A 21,627-nucleotide genomic window follows, 5' to 3' on the forward strand; every position below is an offset into this window, starting at 1 on the left:
AACTAAAGTTGACCAGTTTTTAATACCAATCTTGGAGCAGATTCACTTTTAACAGTGTAATCTGTAATGTTTTTTTAACAGTGACTGTTGACTGATTTACAGATGCCATCGTTAAATCATACAAGAAAATCAAAGTATAGTCAAACTAAAGGTTAAGGAAAAATAGAAAGTCATGTGGGATAATGAGAGGTTAGGGAGATGGTTTTATGGGGTGCAAAAAAAGGTGGGTTGGAGTAGGGCTACTAGTAGAAACAAGCAAGAAGAGGACGTGTTTAGAAGAATGAGGTTGGGACATACAGGGTTGAACAGTACGTTAGTAAAGTTAAAAAAACATATTAATGGACAATGTGAGTGCAGTGTTAGTCAAGAAACGGTAGAACATGTTGTAGAACAGTGTACATTATATCAAAGGCAAAGAACAGTTCTTATTAGGAATTTGCAGAGGGAAAGGATAGCACTTAAAATAGTTGACATATTGCAAAGAAATTCTGGAGAAGTTTGTATGGCGAGTTTATTTAATTTTTTGAGAACAACAGGTTTATTTTATAGGATTTAGAACATCCAGATCCACACTCCTTATCAGTAGATGGCGGTAATGCTCATCGAAAGTGATTGCCAACCGCCAATAAAATAGAAAAGATGAAGAAGACCAACTGAAACTAGAAAATGCAGCTGAAAGTAAGTGTTACTATATGTAACTGGTAGGACCCTGTGGCTTAGAGCAGACTGCTGTGGGAGGATATATGAGGAAGTGTGATCCAATGAGATTTCCCAAAGTCACGCTTGTCCATGTGGCCGTTGTTGAATCCTGTGGAAGAACTTGAGGTAGGAATAGTGTGCTTGCCTTTTGTTTATGGCTTTTTGTCAAACATTCAAGATCTATACACTCCTCATGTGGCTTTCTTTGTTTTTGAATTTCAATTTACTGTTAAGTATGTATTCTAGACTTACCTGTTGGTGGAGCAGAATCAAACAAACCATACGTCCTACTTACCTGGTGGTACACTTACCTGGTGATATACTTACCTGGTGATATACTTACCTAATGATGTACTTACCTGGTGAAATACTTACCTGGTGATATACTTACCTGGTGATATACTTACCTGGTGATACACTTACCTGGTGATACACTTACCTAATGATGTACTTACCTGGTGATATACTTGCCTAATAATATACTTACCTGGTGATATACTTACCTGCATATACAGCAGAACCTACTCAGGTAGGAAGTTAAACAAACGTTTTAGGTTGATCTATTGGTCTTTCCAAGTGTCTTTTTAATGATGTTTGCTTGTATGTATTGAATAATCAATTTATGCTTTTTAGAGTTACCTGTGATGCATCAGAAACCTGATCCGTGATCAGCAGAAAAGCCACTGTTTTTCCATCATAGAAAACCCTCTTTATAAATGTTTTAGTTTGGGTTTTTAAGCACCCCCCCATCCCAACCCAGTGTGTAATTTATATTTAAGTGTGCAGTGTATATTTAAGTGGATAGCATATTTAAGTGGGCAGTGTATAGCCCAGTGTGTATTTAATTGGGCAGTGTTTATGTGACAAGATACACCTAGTGTAAAAACAACTTGTAAGAGTACAATTTCAAGATATAGAAAGTTAATTCATTGGTGGTTGAATGAGAAAATGGATGATAATACAATACATGTCGGACCGATACTGAGATCGGTACCATCCCTAATGATGCTACTGTATTGGTCACACTAACTACCCCATTCAGCCTTAATACCCTAATTGTTCCCTGCTATGTATGCCTACATGTTTATAGGGTACTTCAGTCTCATCATATTATCTTCTCAATTGCAAATCTACCATGAGGTGGATATCACTACAGTATCTCACTTGCTATACAAATGCGTATTTAAGTATGACTGGGCCATTGGCTCTGGTATTTCCATTGTCACTGTATAGTTTCATGTTTAAATAGTTTGGGGGTAGCCAGGGAGGGGCACTGGGCTGCAGAGGCATTTGAAATGTTTATATTGTGAAATAAATTGTGTCCTACAGGAATCAATAGAAAATACATCATGTCAACATCTGATGTTTTGCACATCTTGAAATCTGTAAAACAATATCCTGACCTAACAAAATATTTTTAATCTGGTGGCATAATCCAAGAATCACAGTTTCAGTCACCAGCTAACTGATGGTCAATAATAATAAAATTTTGATTTGTGTTTCCCACATTAAACGTGACCACTAGTCTTAGTCTAGTCTGATTTTTATTTGTATCCTTCGACTCTATGTTTGACATGGAATAAATTAAATCAATACATTTCCTAAAGACACAATTAAAAGTCCCATTGAGGATTATGTCTGATTTGGAACCTGAAATATGGCAAATTAATTATATTTTCAATATTTAAAAAAAGGAATTGGGTTAAATGATAACCCAGTATCTTGTAAGAGAGAGAGAGAATATTTAAATAATTTAATAATAAATAAGTACAATATGTATAAATATAACTCAAATATATACAAGTGCATATACTGCAAAGATACAGTGAGTATACAAAGTGTAGTCTTGGATGAGCAAAGGAGGAAATATCAGTTTGATGGAGGAGGTGTCTATTGTTCTTCTTATTGGCCAATCAGTTCCAATCAGATAATATTAGCATTATTTTCCTTCGGTTCATTACAATTTACTCAAGCATAGTAACAGACACAATATTTCTGAAAATGTGGCTCAGGCTTAAGATGTTAAAAGTATAATCTGTAATGTTATTAAACATTGATCTCTAGGCAAAAGAGCCCTGCTTGATACTACACTTAGATTACTTTTCTCATGTGTGTGGGTTGGAAGAGAGTGGGAGTTGAAGGGGTTGTTATTGCCTGTATGTATTCACCATGAATAATGTTACTGTATTTGTCACACTAACTACCCCCCTTCAGCCTTAGTACTTTAATTGTTCCCTGCTATATATATACATAAATGTTTATAGGGTACTTCAGTCTCATAATATTGACTTTTCAATTGGAAATCTATCATGGGATGGCCGTGGCCAAGCAAGACAGTCAGGTATGCATATTTCATTAGTGGCTTGCTACTATCTTGGTTCTGAACATGGTCTGGGGACCACCAGGGGTCCTTGAGGTTTTTCCAGAACAATGAAGAATAGTTTAATTTCACTATTGCATTGACTAAATGCAATGAGAGAATGTACAAGAGTATTATTCTGATCATGTGTTTCACTGTCTACTGTTATCTCCTTAAATACAGTAAATATACCCAACAGCATTGGGACTCATACCAAATACATTTCCTAAAGACACATAATGATTTGGAACCTGAAACATTCTATTTTCAATAAAGGAAGTGGGTTAAATGATAACCCAGTATGTTCTAAGAGAGAGAGAGGATTCAAATAATTAAAGTACAATATGTACAAATCTAACTAAAATATATGCAAGTGCAGATACTGTACAGATACATAGTGATTGTATAAAGTGTTGTCTTCCAAGATGATTGGAGGAGGAAATATCAGTTTGATGGAGGAGGTGTCTCTTGTTATTCTGATTGGCCAATCCGTTCCAAGCAGCTAAATGCTCAACTATTCTCTCTTGTATAAGAACAGGGCTGTTTTCCAGACTGAAGTACTCATCCAACCATAATGACTGGATAGTCTGCCGGTTGGCTCAAACACCTCTCTGTGGCAGAACACATTGTCTACTGGACCAAGACTTTCTACTAAAGACCATCTGGTCAGAGATCAGACTGTGGACACCACAACATCTGTAAGTACAACTATTTATTAGATTGTTTTCTTGGTATTGCAGAGCCTCTCTTGTTTTCTGTTTTTTTGTCTGTGTTTCCAAGAAAACCAGTCTAGACATGCCTGAATGTCTGTTCTTTATTTGTCTTCAAGTTTATTTGTACAATGACCGGTACCACCACAATATTGCAGGCAACTGCCCAGTATTTTAAACTAAAGTTGACCTGTTTCAAACCCAATCTTGGAGCAGACCGGTACTGGGATGAAATTAATATCACGTCATAAATAGATCAATACAGTCTGTATTAATTAATGTTGTGTTTCTTTTTTTAAATGTAAAGAGTAAAGAACCTAACCCTATCAAACCGCAGTAAAATTTTTAGCATTATGTTCCTTTGGTTCATTACAATTTACTCAAGCATAGTAACGGACACAATATTTCTGAAAATATGGCTTGGGTTTAAGAGATTAAAAGTATAATCTGTAATGTTCTTAAACAGTGACTTCTAGGCAAAAGAGCCCTGCTTGATAATGCACTTAGATTACCTTTCTTTGATGTTTGGGTTGGAAGAGTGAGTTGAAGGGGTTGTTATTGTCTGTATGTATTCAGCATGAATAATGCTACTGTATTGGTCACACTAACTACCCCTATTCAGCCATAGTACTTTAATTATGCATCACTGCATAATGATGTACTTACCTGGTGATATACTTGCCTAATAATATACTTACCTGGTGATATACTTACCTGCATATACAGCAGAACCTACTCAGGTAGGAAGTTAAACAAACGTTTTAGGTTGATCTATTGGTCTTTCCAAGTGTCTTTTTAATGATGTTTGCTTGTATGTATTGAATAATCAATTTATGCTTTTTAGAGTTACCTGTGATGCATCAGAAACCTGATCCGTGATCAGCAGAAAAGCCACTGTTTTTCCATCATAGAAAACCCTCTTTATAAATGTTTTAGTTTGGGTTTTTAAGCACCCCCCCATCCCAACCCAGTGTGTAATTTATATTTAAGTGTGCAGTGTATATTTAAGTGGATAGTATATTTAAGTGGGCAGTGTATAGCCCAGTGTGTATTTAATTGGGCAGTGTTTATGTGACAAGATACACCTAGTGTAAAAACAACTTGTAAGAGTAAAATTTCAAGATATAGAAAGTTAATTCATTGGTGGTTGAATGAGAAAATGGATGATAATACAATACATGTCGGACCGATACTGAGATCGGTACCATCCCTAATGATGCTACTGTATTGGTCACACTAACTACCCCCATTCAGCCTTAATACCCTAATTGTTCCCTGCTATGTATGCCTACATGTTTATAGGGTACTTCAGTCTCATCATATTATCTTCTCAATTGCAAATCTACCATGAGGTGGATATCACTACAGTATCTCACTTGCTATACAAATGCGTATTTAAGTATGACTGGGCCATTGGCTCTGGTATTTCCATTGTCACTGTATAGTTTCATGTTTAAATAGTTTGGGGGTAGCCAGGGAGGGGCACTGGGCTGCAGAGGCATTTGAAATGTTTATATTGTGAAATAAATTGTGTCCTACAGGAATCAATAGAAAATACATCATGTCAACATCTGATGTTTTGCACATCTTGAAATCTGTAAAACAATATCCTGACCTAACAAAATATTTTTAATCTGGTGGCATAATCCAAGAATCACAGTTTCAGTCACCAGCTAACTGATGGTCAATAATAATAAAATTTTGATTTGTGTTTCCCACATTAAACGTGACCACTAGTCTTAGTCTAGTCTGATTTTTATTTGTATCCTTCGACTCTATGTTTGACATGGAATAAATTAAATCAATACATTTCCTAAAGACACAATTAAAAGTCCCATTGAGGATTATGTCTGATTTGGAACCTGAAATATGGCAAATTAATTATATTTTCAATATTTAAAAAAAGGAATTGGGTTAAATGATAACCCAGTATCTTGTAAGAGAGAGAGAGAATATTTAAATAATTTAATAATAAATAAGTACAATATGTATAAATATAACTCAAATATATACAAGTGCATATACTGCAAAGATACAGTGAGTATACAAAGTGTAGTCTTGGATGAGCAAAGGAGGAAATATCAGTTTGATGGAGGAGGTGTCTATTGTTCTTCTTATTGGCCAATCAGTTCCAATCAGATAATATTAGCATTATTTTCCTTCGGTTCATTACAATTTACTCAAGCATAGTAACAGACACAATATTTCTGAAAATGTGGCTCAGGCTTAAGATGTTAAAAGTATAATCTGTAATGTTATTAAACATTGATCTCTAGGCAAAAGAGCCCTGCTTGATACTACACTTAGATTACTTTTCTCATGTGTGTGGGTTGGAAGAGAGTGGGAGTTGAAGGGGTTGTTATTGCCTGTATGTATTCACCATGAATAATGTTACTGTATTTGTCACACTAACTACCCCCCTTCAGCCTTAGTACTTTAATTGTTCCCTGCTATATATATACATAAATGTTTATAGGGTACTTCAGTCTCATAATATTGACTTTTCAATTGGAAATCTATCATGGGATGGCCGTGGCCAAGCAAGACAGTCAGGTATGCATATTTCATTAGTGGCTTGCTACTATCTTGGTTCTGAACATGGTCTGGGGACCACCAGGGGTCCTTGAGGTTTTTCCAGAACAATGAAGAATAGTTTAATTTCACTATTGCATTGACTAAATGCAATGAGAGAATGTACAAGAGTATTATTCTGATCATGTGTTTCACTGTCTACTGTTATCTCCTCAAATACAGTAAATATACCCAACAGCATTGGGACTCATACCAAATACATTTCCTAAAGACACATAATGATTTGGAACCTGAAACATTCTATTTTCAATAAAGGAAGTGGGTTAAATGATAACCCAGTATGTTCTAAGAGAGAGAGGATTCAAATAATTAAAGTACAATATGTACAAATCTAACTAAAATATATGCAAGTGCAGATACTGTACAGATACATAGTGATTGTATAAAGTGTTGTCTTCCAAGATGATTGGAGGAGGAAATATCAGTTTGATGGAGGAGGTGTCTCTTGTTATTCTGATTGGCCAATCCGTTCCAAGCAGCTAAATGCTCAACTATTCTCTCTTGTATAAGAACAGGGCTGTTTTCCAGACTGAAGTACTCATCCAACCATAATGACTGGATAGTCTGCCGGTTGGCTCAAACACCTCTCTGTGGCAGAACACATTGTCTACTGGACCAAGACTTTCTACTAAAGACCATCTGGTCAGAGATCAGACTGTGGACACCACAACATCTGTAAGTACAACTATTTATTAGATTGTTTTCTTGGTATTGCAGAGCCTCTCTTGTTTTCTGTTTTTTTGTCTGTGTTTCCAAGAAAACCAGTCTAGACATGCCTGAATGTCTGTTCTTTATTTGTCTTCAAGTTTATTTGTACAATGACCGGTACCACCACAATATTGCAGGCAACTGCCCAGTATTTTAAACTAAAGTTGACCTGTTTCAAACCCAATCTTGGAGCAGACCGGTACTGGGACGAAATTAATATCACGTCATAAATAGATCAATACAGTCTGTATTAATTAATGTTGTGTTTCTTTTTTTAAATGTAAAGAGTAAAGAACCTAACCCTATCAAACCGCAGTAAAATTTTTAGCATTATGTTCCTTTGGTTCATTACAATTTACTCAAGCATAGTAACGGACACAATATTTCTGAAAATATGGCTTGGGTTTAAGAGATTAAAAGTATAATCTGTAATGTTCTTAAACAGTGACTTCTAGGCAAAAGAGCCCTGCTTGATAATGCACTTAGATTACCTTTCTTTGATGTTTGGGTTGGAAGAGTGAGTTGAAGGGGTTGTTATTGTCTGTATGTATTCAGCATGAATAATGGTGTCCACAGGTATGCATATTTCATTAGTGGCTTGCTACTATCTTGGTTCTGAACATGGTCTGGGGACCACCAGGGGTCCTTGAGGTTTTTCCAGAACAATGGAGAATAGTTTAATTTCACTATTGCATTGACTAAATGCAATGAGAGAATGTACAAGAGTATTATTCTGATCATGTGTTTCACTGTCTACTGTTATCTCCTCAAATACAGTAAATATACCCAACAGCATTGGGACTCATACCAAATACATTTCCTAAAGACACATAATGATTTGGAACCTGAAACATTCTATTTTCAATAAAGGAAGTGGGTTAAATGATAACCCAGTATGTTCTAAGAGAGAGAGAGGATTCAAATAATTAAAGTACAATATGTACAAATCTAACTAAAATATATGCAAGTGCAGATACTGTACAGATACATAGTGATTGTATAAAGTGTTGTCTTCCAAGATGATTGGAGGAGGAAATATCAGTTTGATGGAGGAGGTGTCTCTTGTTATTCTGATTGGCCAATCCGTTCCAAGCAGCTAAATGCTCAACTATTCTCTCTTGTATAAGAACAGGGCTGTTTTCCAGACTGAAGTACTCATCCAACCATAATGACTGGATAGTCTGCCGGTTGGCTCAAACACCTCTCTGTGGCAGAACACATTGTCTACTGGACCAAGACTTTCTACTAAAGACCATCTGGTCAGAGATCAGACTGTGGACACCACAACATCTGTAAGTACAACTATTTATTAGATTGTTTTCTTGGTATTGCAGAGCCTCTCTTGTTTTCTGTTTTTTTGTCTGTGTTTCCAAGAAAACCAGTCTAGACATGCCTGAATGTCTGTTCTTTATTTGTCTTCAAGTTTATTTGTACAATGACCGGTACCACCACAATATTGCAGGCAACTGCCCAGTATTTTAAACTAAAGTTGACCTGTTTCAAACCCAATCTTGGAGCAGACCGGTACTGGGATGAAATTAATATCACGTCATAAATAGATCAATACAGTCTGTATTAATTAATGTTGTGTTTCTTTTTTTAAATGTAAAGAGTAAAGAACCTAACCCTATCAAACCGCAGTAAAAATTTTAGCATTATGTTCCTTTGGTTCATTACAATTTACTCAAGCATAGTAACGGACACAATATTTCTGAAAATATGGCTTGGGTTTAAGAGATTAAAAGTATAATCTGTAATGTTCTTAAACAGTGACTTCTAGGCAAAAGAGCCCTGCTTGATAATGCACTTAGATTACCTTTCTTTGATGTTTGGGTTGGAAGAGTGAGTTGAAGGGGTTGTTATTGTCTGTATGTATTCAGCATGAATAATGCTACTGTATTGGTCACACTAACTACCCCTATTCAGCCATAGTACTTTAATTATGCATCACTGCATAATGATGTACTTACCTGGTGATATACTTGCCTAATAATATACTTACCTGGTGATATACTTACCTGCATATACAGCAGAACCTACTCAGGTAGGAAGTTAAACAAACGTTTTAGGTTGATCTATTGGTCTTTCCAAGTGTCTTTTTAATGATGTTTGCTTGTATGTATTGAATAATCAATTTATGCTTTTTAGAGTTACCTGTGATGCATCAGAAACCTGATCCGTGATCAGCAGAAAAGCCACTGTTTTTCCATCATAGAAAACCCTCTTTATAAATGTTTTAGTTTGGGTTTTTAAGCACCCCCCCATCCCAACCCAGTGTGTAATTTATATTTAAGTGTGCAGTGTATATTTAAGTGGATAGTATATTTAAGTGGGCAGTGTATAGCCCAGTGTGTATTTAATTGGGCAGTGTTTATGTGACAAGATACACCTAGTGTAAAAACAACTTGTAAGAGTAAAATTTCAAGATATAGAAAGTTAATTCATTGGTGGTTGAATGAGAAAATGGATGATAATACAATACATGTCGGACCGATACTGAGATCGGTACCATCCCTAATGATGCTACTGTATTGGTCACACTAACTACCCCCATTCAGCCTTAATACCCTAATTGTTCCCTGCTATGTATGCCTACATGTTTATAGGGTACTTCAGTCTCATCATATTATCTTCTCAATTGCAAATCTACCATGAGGTGGATATCACTACAGTATCTCACTTGCTATACAAATGCGTATTTAAGTATGACTGGGCCATTGGCTCTGGTATTTCCATTGTCACTGTATAGTTTCATGTTTAAATAGTTTGGGGGTAGCCAGGGAGGGGCACTGGGCTGCAGAGGCATTTGAAATGTTTATATTGTGAAATAAATTGTGTCCTACAGGAATCAATAGAAAATACATCATGTCAACATCTGATGTTTTGCACATCTTGAAATCTGTAAAACAATATCCTGACCTAACAAAATATTTTTAATCTGGTGGCATAATCCAAGAATCACAGTTTCAGTCACCAGCTAACTGATGGTCAATAATAATAAAATTTTGATTTGTGTTTCCCACATTAAACGTGACCACTAGTCTTAGTCTAGTCTGATTTTTATTTGTATCCTTCGACTCTATGTTTGACATGGAATAAATTAAATCAATACATTTCCTAAAGACACAATTAAAAGTCCCATTGAGGATTATGTCTGATTTGGAACCTGAAATATGGCAAATTAATTATATTTTCAATATTTAAAAAAAGGAATTGGGTTAAATGATAACCCAGTATCTTGTAAGAGAGAGAGAGAATATTTAAATAATTTAATAATAAATAAGTACAATATGTATAAATATAACTCAAATATATACAAGTGCATATACTGCAAAGATACAGTGAGTATACAAAGTGTAGTCTTGGATGAGCAAAGGAGGAAATATCAGTTTGATGGAGGAGGTGTCTATTGTTCTTCTTATTGGCCAATCAGTTCCAATCAGATAATATTAGCATTATTTTCCTTCGGTTCATTGCAATTTACTCAAGCATAGTAACAGACACAATATTTCTGAAAATGTGGCTCAGGCTTAAGATGTTAAAAGTATAATCTGTAATGTTATTAAACATTGATCTCTAGGCAAAAGAGCCCTGCTTGATACTACACTTAGATTACTTTTCTCATGTGTGTGGGTTGGAAGAGAGTGGGAGTTGAAGGGGTTGTTATTGCCTGTATGTATTCACCATGAATAATGTTACTGTATTTGTCACACTAACTACCCCCCTTCAGCCTTAGTACTTTAATTGTTCCCTGCTATATATATACATAAATGTTTATAGGGTACTTCAGTCTCATAATATTGACTTTTCAATTGGAAATCTATCATGGGATGGCCGTGGCCAAGCAAGACAGTCAGGTATGCATATTTCATTAGTGGCTTGCTACTATCTTGGTTCTGAACATGGTCTGGGGACCACCAGGGGTCCTTGAGGTTTTTCCAGAACAATGAAGAATAGTTTAATTTCACTATTGCATTGACTAAATGCAATGAGAGAATGTACAAGAGTATTATTCTGATCATGTGTTTCACTGTCTACTGTTATCTCCTCAAATACAGTAAATATACCCAACAGCATTGGGACTCATACCAAATACATTTCCTAAAGACACATAATGATTTGGAACCTGAAACATTCTATTTTCAATAAAGGAAGTGGGTTAAATGATAACCCAGTATGTTCTAAGAGAGAGAGAGGATTCAAATAATTAAAGTACAATATGTACAAATCTAACTAAAATATATGCAAGTGCAGATACTGTACAGATACATAGTGATTGTATAAAGTGTTGTCTTCCAAGATGATTGGAGGAGGAAATATCAGTTTGATGGAGGAGGTGTCTCTTGTTATTCTGATTGGCCAATCCGTTCCAAGCAGCTAAATGCTCAACTATTCTCTCTTGTATAAGAACAGGGCTGTTTTCCAGACTGAAGTACTCATCCAACCATAATGACTGGATAGTCTGCCGGTTGGCTCAAACACCTCTCTGTGGCAGAACACATTGTCTACTGGACCAAGACTTTCTACTAAAGACCATCTGGTCAGAGATCAGACTGTGGACACCACAACATCTGTAAGTACAACTATTTATTAGATTGTTTTCTTGGTATTGCAGAGCCTCTCTTGTTTTCTGTTTTTTTGTCTGTGTTTCCAAGAAAACCAGTCTAGACATGCCTGAATGTCTGTTCTTTATTTGTCTTCAAGTTTATTTGTACAATGACCGGTACCACCACAATATTGCAGGCAACTGCCCAGTATTTTAAACTAAAGTTGACCTGTTTCAAACCCAATCTTGGAGCAGACCGGTACTGGGACGAAATTAATATCACGTCATAAATAGATCAATACAGTCTGTATTAATTAATGTTGTGTTTCTTTTTTTAAATGTAAAGAGTAAAGAACCTAACCCTATCAAACCGCAGTAAATTTTTTAGCATTATGTTCCTTTGGTTCATTACAATTTACTCAAGCATAGTAACGGACACAATATTTCTGAAAATATGGCTTGGGTTTAAGAGATTAAAAGTATAATCTGTAATGTTCTTAAACAGTGACTTCTAGGCAAAAGAGCCCTGCTTGATAATGCACTTAGATTACCTTTCTTTGATGTTTGGGTTGGAAGAGTGAGTTGAAGGGGTTGTTATTGTCTGTATGTATTCAGCATGAATAATGGTGTCCACAGGTATGCATATTTCATTAGTGGCTTGCTACTATCTTGGTTCTGAACATGGTCTGGGGACCACCAGGGGTCCTTGAGGTTTTTCCAGAACAATGGAGAATAGTTTAATTTCACTATTGCATTGACTAAATGCAATGAGAGAATGTACAAGAGTATTATTCTGATCATGTGTTTCACTGTCTACTGTTATCTCCTCAAATACAGTAAATATACCCAACAGCGTTGGGACTCATACCAAATACATTTCCTAAAGACACATAATGATTTGGAACCTGAAACATTCTATTTTCAATAAAGGAAGTGGGTTAAATGATAACCCAGTATGTTCTAAGAGAGAGAGAGGATTCAAATAATTAAAGTACAATATGTACAAATCTAACTAAAATATATGCAAGTGCAGATACTGTACAGATACATAGTGATTGTATAAAGTGTTGTCTTCCAAGATGATTGGAGGAGGAAATATCAGTTTGATGGAGGAGGTGTCTCTTGTTATTCTGATTGGCCAATCCGTTCCAAGCAGCTAAATGCTCAACTATTCTCTCTTGTATAAGAACAGGGCTGTTTTCCAGACTGAAGTACTCATCCAACCATAATGACTGGATAGTCTGCCGGTTGGCTCAAACACCTCTCTGTGGCAGAACACATTGTCTACTGGACCAAGACTTTCTACTAAAGACCATCTGGTCAGAGATCAGACTGTGGACACCACAACATCTGTAAGTACAACTATTTATTAGATTGTTTTCTTGGTATTGCAGAGCCTCTCTTGTTTTCTGTTTTTTTGTCTGTGTTTCCAAGAAAACCAGTCTAGACATGCCTGAATGTCTGTTCTTTATTTGTCTTCAAGTTTATTTGTACAATGACCGGTACCACCACAATATTGCAGGCAACTGCCCAGTATTTTAAACTAAAGTTGACCTGTTTCAAACCCAATCTTGGAGCAGACCGGTACTGGGACGAAATTAATATCACGTCATAAATAGATCAATACAGTCTGTATTAATTAATGTTGTGTTTCTTTTTTTAAATGTAAAGAGTAAAGAACCTAACCCTATCAAACCGCAGTAAAAATTTTAGCATTATGTTCCTTTGGTTCATTACAATTTACTCAAGCATAGTAACGGACACAATATTTCTGAAAATATGGCTTGGGTTTAAGAGATTAAAAGTATAATCTGTAATGTTCTTAAACAGTGACTTCTAGGCAAAAGAGCCCTGCTTGATAATGCACTTAGATTACCTTTCTTTGATGTTTGGGTTGGAAGAGTGAGTTGAAGGGGTTGTTATTGTCTGTATGTATTCAGCATGAATAATGCTACTGTATTGGTCACACTAACTACCCCTATTCAGCCATAGTACTTTAATTATGCATCACTGCATAATGATGTACTTACCTGGTGATATACTTGCCTAATAATATACTTACCTGGTGATATACTTACCTGCATATACAGCAGAACCTACTCAGGTAGGAAGTTAAACAAACGTTTTAGGTTGATCTATTGGTCTTTCCAAGTGTCTTTTTAATGATGTTTGCTTGTATGTATTGAATAATCAATTTATGCTTTTTAGAGTTACCTGTGATGCATCAGAAACCTGATCCGTGATCAGCAGAAAAGCCACTGTTTTTCCATCATAGAAAACCCTCTTTATAAATGTTTTAGTTTGGGTTTTTAAGCACCCCCCCATCCCAACCCAGTGTGTAATTTATATTTAAGTGTGCAGTGTATATTTAAGTGGATAGTATATTTAAGTGGGCAGTGTATAGCCCAGTGTGTATTTAATTGGGCAGTGTTTATGTGACAAGATACACCTAGTGTAAAAACAACTTGTAAGAGTAAAATTTCAAGATATAGAAAGTTAATTCATTGGTGGTTGAATGAGAAAATGGATGATAATACAATACATGTCGGACCGATACTGAGATCGGTACCATCCCTAATGATGCTACTGTATTGGTCACACTAACTACCCCCATTCAGCCTTAATACCCTAATTGTTCCCTGCTATGTATGCCTACATGTTTATAGGGTACTTCAGTCTCATCATATTATCTTCTCAATTGCAAATCTACCATGAGGTGGATATCACTACAGTATCTCACTTGCTATACAAATGCGTATTTAAGTATGACTGGGCCATTGGCTCTGGTATTTCCATTGTCACTGTATAGTTTCATGTTTAAATAGTTTGGGGGTAGCCAGGGAGGGGCACTGGGCTGCAGAGGCATTTGAAATGTTTATATTGTGAAATAAATTGTGTCCTACAGGAATCAATAGAAAATATTCAGCCTTAATACCCTAATTGTTCCCTGCTATGTATGCCTACATGTTTATAGGGTACTTCAGTCTCATCATATTATCTTCTCAATTGCAAATCTACCATGAGGTGGATATCACTACAGTATCTCACTTGCTATACAAATGCGTATTTAAGTATGACTGGGCCATTGGCTCTGGTATTTCCATTGTCACTGTATAGTTTCATGTTTAAATAGTTTGGGGGTAGCCAGGGAGGGGCACTGGGCTGCAGAGGCATTTGAAATGTTTATATTGTGAAATAAATTGTGTCCTACAGGAATCAATAGAAAATACATCATGTCAACATCTGATGTTTTGCACATCTTGAAATCTGTAAAACAATATCCTGACCTAACAAAATATTTTTAATCTGGTGGCATAATCCAAGAATCACAGTTTCAGTCACCAGCTAACTGATGGTCAATAATAATAAAATTTTGATTTGTGTTTCCCACATTAAACGTGACCACTAGTCTTAGTCTAGTCTGATTTTTATTTGTATCCTTCGACTCTATGTTTGACATGGAATAAATTAAATCAATACATTTCCTAAAGACACAATTAAAAGTCCCATTGAGGATTATGTCTGATTTGGAACCTGAAATATGGCAAATTAATTATATTTTCAATATTTAAAAAAAGGAATTGGGTTAAATGATAACCCAGTATCTTGTAAGAGAGAGAGAGAATATTTAAATAATTTAATAATAAATAAGTACAATATGTATAAATATAACTCAAATATATACAAGTGCATATACTGCAAAGATACAGTGAGTATACAAAGTGTAGTCTTGGATGAGCAAAGGAGGAAATATCAGTTTGATGGAGGAGGTGTCTATTGTTCTTCTTATTGGCCAATCAGTTCCAATCAGATAATATTAGCATTATTTTCCTTCGGTTCATTACAATTTACTCAAGCATAGTAACAGACACAATATTTCTGAAAATGTGGCTCAGGCTTAAGATGTTAAAAGTATAATCTGTAATGTTATTAAACATTGATCTCTAGGCAAAAGAGCCCTGCTTGATACTACACTTAGATTACTTTTCTCATGTGTGTGGGTTGGAAGAGAGTGGGAGTTGAAGGGGTTGTTATTGCCTGTATGTATTCACCATGAATAATGTTACTGTATTTGTCACACTAACTACCCCCCTTCAGCCTTAGTACTTTAATTGTTCCCTGCTATATATATACATAAATGTTTATAGGGTACTTCAGTCTCATAATATTGACTTTTCAATTGGAAATCTATCATGGGATGGCCGTGGCCAAGCAAGACAGTCAGGTATGCATATTTCATTAGTGGCTTGCTACTATCTTGGTTCTGAACATGGTCTGGGGACCACCAGGGGTCCTTGAGGTTTTTCCAGAACAATGAAGAATAGTTTAATTTCACTATTGCATTGACTAAATGCAACGAGAGAATGTACAAGAGTATTATTCTGATCATGTGTTTCACTGTCTACTGTTATCTCCTCAAATACAGTAAATATACCCAACAGCATTGGGACTCATACCAAATACATTTCCTAAAGACACATAATGATTTGGAACCTGAAACATTCTATTTTCAATAAAGGAAGTGGGTTAAATGATAACCCAGTATGTTCTAAGAGAGAGAGAGGATTCAAATAATTAAAGTACAATATGTACAAATCTAACTAAAATATATGCAAGTGCAGATACTGTACAGATACATAGTGATTGTATAAAGTGTTGTCTTCCAAGATGATTGGAGGAGGAAATATCAGTTTGATGGAGGAGGTGTCTCTTGTTATTCTGATTGGCCAATCCGTTCCAAGCAGCTAAATGCTCAACTATTCTCTCTTGTATAAGAACAGGGCTGTTTTCCAGACTGAAGTACTCATCCAACCATAATGACTGGATAGTCTGCCGGTTGGCTCAAACACCTCTCTGTGGCAGAACACATTGTCTACTGGACCAAGACTTTCTACTAAAGACCATCTGGTCAGAGATCAGACTGTGGACACCACAACATCTGTAAGTACAACTATTTATTAGATTGTTTTCTTGGTATTGCAGAGCCTCTCTTGTTTTCTGTTTTTTTGTCTGTGTTTCCAAGAAAACCAGTCTAGACATGCCTGAATGTCTGTTCTTTATTTGTCTTCAAGTTTATTTGTACAATGACCGGTACCACCACAATATTGCAGGCAACTGCCCAGTATTTTAAACTAAAGTTGACCTGTTTCAAACCCAATCTTGGAGCAGACCGGTACTGGGACGAAATTAATATCACGTCATAAATAGATCAATACAGTCTGTATTAATTAATGTTGTGTTTCTTTTTTTAAATGTAAAGAGTAAAGAACCTAACCCTATCAAACCGCAGTAAAATTTTTAGCATTATGTTCCTTTGGTTCATTACAATTTACTCAAGCATAGTAACGGACACAATATTTCTGAAAATATGGCTTGGGTTTAAGAGATTAAAAGTATAATCTGTAATGTTCTTAAACAGTGACTTCTAGGCAAAAGAGCCCTGCTTGATAATGCACTTAGATTACCTTTCTTTGATGTTTGGGTTGGAAGAGTGAGTTGAAGGGGTTGTTATTGTCTGTATGTATTCAGCATGAATAATGCTACTGTATTGGTCACACTAACTACCCCTATTCAGCCATAGTACTTTAATTATGCATCACTGCATAATGATGTACTTACCTGGTGATATACTTGCCTAATAATATACTTACCTGGTGATATACTTACCTGCATATACAGCAGAACCTACTCAGGTAGGAAGTTAAACAAACGTTTTAGGTTGATCTATTGGTCTTTCCAAGTGTCTTTTTAATGATGTTTGCTTGTATGTATTGAATAATCAATTTATGCTTTTTAGAGTTACCTGTGATGCATCAGAAACCTGATCCGTGATCAGCAGAAAAGCCACTGTTTTTCCATCATAGAAAACCCTCTTTATAAATGTTTTAGTTTGGGTTTTTAAGCACCCCCCCATCCCAACCCAGTGTGTAATTTATATTTAAGTGTGCAGTGTATATTTAAGTGGATAGTATATTTAAGTGGGCAGTGTATAGCCCAGTGTGTATTTAATTGGGCAGTGTTTATGTGACAAGATACACCTAGTGTAAAAACAACTTGTAAGAGTAAAATTTCAAGATATAGAAAGTTAATTCATTGGTGGTTGAATGAGAAAATGGATGATAATACAATACATGTCGGACCGATACTGAGATCGGTACCATCCCTAATGATGCTACTGTATTGGTCACACTAACTACCCCCATTCAGCCTTAATACCCTAATTGTTCCCTGCTATGTATGCCTACATGTTTATAGGGTACTTCAGTCTCATCATATTATCTTCTCAATTGCAAATCTACCATGAGGTGGATATCACTACAGTATCTCACTTGCTATACAAATGCGTATTTAAGTATGACTGGGCCATTGGCTCTGGTATTTCCATTGTCACTGTATAGTTTCATGTTTAAATAGTTTGGGGGTAGCCAGGGAGGGGCACTGGGCTGCAGAGGCATTTGAAATGTTTATATTGTGAAATAAATTGTGTCCTACAGGAATCAATAGAAAATACATCATGTCAACATCTGATGTTTTGCACATCTTGAAATCTGTAAAACAATATCCTGACCTAACAAAATATTTTTAATCTGGTGGCATAATCCAAGAATCACAGTTTCAGTCACCAGCTAACTGATGGTCAATAATAATAAAATTTTGATTTGTGTTTCCCACATTAAACGTGACCACTAGTCTTAGTCTAGTCTGATTTTTATTTGTATCCTTCGACTCTATGTTTGACATGGAATAAATTAAATCAATACATTTCCTAAAGACACAATTAAAAGTCCCATTGAGGATTATGTCTGATTTGGAACCTGAAATATGGCAAATTAATTATATTTTCAATATTTAAAAAAAGGAATTGGGTTAAATGATAACCCAGTATCTTGTAAGAGAGAGAGAGAATATTTAAATAATTTAATAATAAATAAGTACAATATGTATAAATATAACTCAAATATATACAAGTGCATATACTGCAAAGATACAGTGAGTATACAAAGTGTAGTCTTGGATGAGCAAAGGAGGAAATATCAGTTTGATGGAGGAGGTGTCTATTGTTCTTCTTATTGGCCAATCAGTTCCAATCAGATAATATTAGCATTATTTTCCTTCGGTTCATTACAATTTACTCAAGCATAGTAACAGACACAATATTTCTGAAAATGTGGCTCAGGCTTAAGATGTTAAAAGTATAATCTGTAATGTTATTAAACATTGATCTCTAGGCAAAAGAGCCCTGCTTGATACTACACTTAGATTACTTTTCTCATGTGTGTGGGTTGGAAGAGAGTGGGAGTTGAAGGGGTTGTTATTGCCTGTATGTATTCACCATGAATAATGTTACTGTATTTGTCACACTAACTACCCCCCTTCAGCCTTAGTACTTTAATTGTTCCCTGCTATATATATACATAAATGTTTATAGGGTACTTCAGTCTCATAATATTGACTTTTCAATTGGAAATCTATCATGGGATGGCCGTGGCCAAGCAAGACAGTCAGGTATGCATATTTCATTAGTGGCTTGCTACTATCTTGGTTCTGAACATGGTCTGGGGACCACCAGGGGTCCTTGAGGTTTTTCCAGAACAATGAAGAATAGTTTAATTTCACTATTGCATTGACTAAATGCAATGAGAGAATGTACAAGAGTATTATTCTGATCATGTGTTTCACTGTCTACTGTTATCTCCTCAAATACAGTAAATATACCCAACAGCATTGGGACTCATACCAAATACATTTCCTAAAGACACATAATGATTTGGAACCTGAAACATTCTATTTTCAATAAAGGAAGTGGGTTAAATGATAACCCAGTATGTTCTAAGAGAGAGAGAGGATTCAAATAATTAAAGTACAATATGTACAAATCTAACTAAAATATATGCAAGTGCAGATACTGTACAGATACATAGTGATTGTATAAAGTGTTGTCTTCCAAGATGATTGGAGGAGGAAATATCAGTTTGATGGAGGAGGTGTCTCTTGTTATTCTGATTGGCCAATCCGTTCCAAGCAGCTAAATGCTCAACTATTCTCTCTTGTATAAGAACAGGGCTGTTTTCCAGACTGAAGTACTCATCCAACCATAATGACTGGATAGTCTGCCGGTTGGCTCAAACACCTCTCTGTGGCAGAACACATTGTCTACTGGACCAAGACTTTCTACTAAAGACCATCTGGTCAGAGATCAGACTGTGGACACCACAACATCTGTAAGTACAACTATTTATTAGATTGTTTTCTTGGTATTGCAGAGCCTCTCTTGTTTTCTGTTTTTTTGTCTGTGTTTCCAAGAAAACCAGTCTAGACATGCCTGAATGTCTGTTCTTTATTTGTCTTCAAGTTTATTTGTACAATGACCGGTACCACCACAATATTGCAGGCAACTGCCCAGTATTTTAAACTAAAGTTGACCTGTTTCAAACCCAATCTTGGAGCAGACCGGTACTGGGACGAAATTAATATCACGTCATAAATAGATCAATACAGTCTGTATTAATTAATGTTGTGTTTCTTTTTTTTAAATGTAAAGAGTAAAGAACCTAACCCTATCAAACCGCAGTAAAATTTTTAGCATTATGTTCCTTTGGTTCATTACAATTTACTCAAGCATAGTAACGGACACAATATTTCTGAAAATATGGCTTGGGTTTAAGAGATTAAAAGTATAATCTGTAATGTTCTTAAACAGTGACTTCTAGGCAAAAGAGCCCTGCTTGATAATGCACTTAGATTACCTTTCTTTGATGTTTGGGTTGGAAGAGTGAGTTGAAGGGGTTGTTATTGTCTGTATGTATTCAGCATGAATAATGCTACTGTATTGGTCACACTAACTACCCCTATTCAGCCATAGTACTTTAATTGTTCCCTGCTATATACATGTTTATAGGGTACTTCAGTCTTATCATATTGACTTTTCAATTGTAAATCTATCGTGAAGTGGATGTGGCCACTGTATCTCACTTGCTATACAAATGCTTATTACGTATGACTGGCCATTGGCTCTGGTATTTCCATTGTCACTGTATAGTTTAATGTGTAAATTGTTTGGGGGTAGGCAGGGAGGGGCACTGGGGTGCAGAGTCAAATAAAAATGTAATATATTGTGAATTACATTAACCAATATAAAATACATCATGTCAACATTTGATGTTTTGAAAATCTTGAAATCACACATGTAAAACAATATGACATCACCTGACAAATGTTTTTGTAATCCAAGAATGGCAGTTTGTCAACAGCCAACTGATGGTCAATAATAAAACGTTGATTCTTGTTTCTCACGTTAAACTTGAGCACTAGTCTCTTCTCTGATTTTATTTTTATTCTGAGACTCAATGTTTAAGAAACACAATGGAATAAATCAAATCAATATATTTCCTAAAGACACATAATGAAAAGTCCCATTGAGGATTATGTCTGATCCAGAACCTGAAATTTGGCAAATGTATTCTATTTTCAATATTTACAAACAACAAAAACAAATGATAACTGTATTTTACAAGAGAGAGTTAAAGTACAAATTAATTGATTAAATTACAATATGTACAAATACAAAAATATATATGGAAGTTCAAAAAAAGCACAGATACATATTGATTGTACAAAGTGTAGTCTTCCAAGATGATTAGAGGATGAAATATCAGTTTGATGGAGGAGGTGTATATTGTTCTTCTGATTGGCCAATCAGTTCAAAGCAGCTAAATGCTCAACTATTGTCTCTCCTGTATAAGAACAGGGCTGTTTTCCATACTGATGTACTCATTCAACCATAGAGACTGGTAGTCTGCTGGTTGACTTGAACGCCTCTCTGTGGCAGAACACATTGTAGACTGGGCCAAGACGTTCTACTAAAAAACATCTGGAACAAAACGTGCTTCTGGAAACAGAGATCAGACTGTGGACACCACAACATCTGTAAGTACAATTATTTATTAGATAGGTTTTTATGACATTGTAGAGCCTCTCTTATTTTCTGTGTTTCCAAGAAAACTAGTCTAATC

Source organism: Notolepis coatsorum (genome assembly GCF_963971535.1).
Source record: "Notolepis coatsorum genome assembly, chromosome: 6".
NCBI classification, from domain to species: domain Eukaryota; kingdom Metazoa; phylum Chordata; class Actinopteri; order Aulopiformes; family Paralepididae; genus Notolepis; species Notolepis coatsorum.